The 538-nt window shown below is 52.0% G+C and overlaps 1 protein-coding gene across 1 annotated transcript in view; it reads right to left on the bottom strand.

Annotated features, from left to right (window-relative positions):
* The window catches only part of GPATCH1 (G patch domain containing 1), a 53163-nt gene that overhangs the window by 9442 nt on the left and 43183 nt on the right, over nt 1-538 (bottom strand). The window lies entirely within an intron of this gene.

The raw sequence follows: 538 nt of genomic DNA, 5'->3' as shown, positions 1-538 counted from the left end.
CCTCCCAAAGTGCTGAGATTACAGGCGTGAGCCACCGCGCCCGGCCTTTTTTTTTTTTTTCTCAAATAGAGATAGGCCTCTGTGTGTCACCCAGGCTGGTCTCAAACTCCTGGGCTCAAGCAATCTGCCTGCCTCGGCCTCCCAAATTGCTGGGATTACAAGCATGAGCCACCGCACCCGGCCTCTTTTTCTTTTCTTTTTTTTTTTTTTGAGACAAAGTCTCGCTCTGTCACCCAGGCTGGAGTGCACTGACGTAATCTCAATCTCGGCCCACTGCAACCTTCGCCTCTAAGGTTCAAGTGATTCTCGTGCCTCAGCCTCCTGAGTAGCTGGGATGACAGGCACATACCACCATGCCCGGCTAATTTTTATATTTTTAGTAGAGATGGGGTTTCACCAAATTCGCCAGGGTGGTCTCAAACTCCTGACCTCAAGCGATTCGCCCACCTCAGCCTCCCAAAGTGTTGGGATAACAGGCGTGAGCCACCCACCCGGCTAGAGCCACTATGCCTGGCTGCAGCCTCTTTCTTTCTCTGTT

The sequence above is a fragment of the Colobus angolensis genome, unplaced genomic scaffold (assembly GCF_000951035.1).
Source record: "Colobus angolensis palliatus isolate OR3802 unplaced genomic scaffold, Cang.pa_1.0 Scaffold107, whole genome shotgun sequence".
Taxonomy (NCBI): domain Eukaryota; kingdom Metazoa; phylum Chordata; class Mammalia; order Primates; family Cercopithecidae; genus Colobus; species Colobus angolensis.
This window is presented reverse-complemented; position numbering and strand designations above follow the sequence as displayed.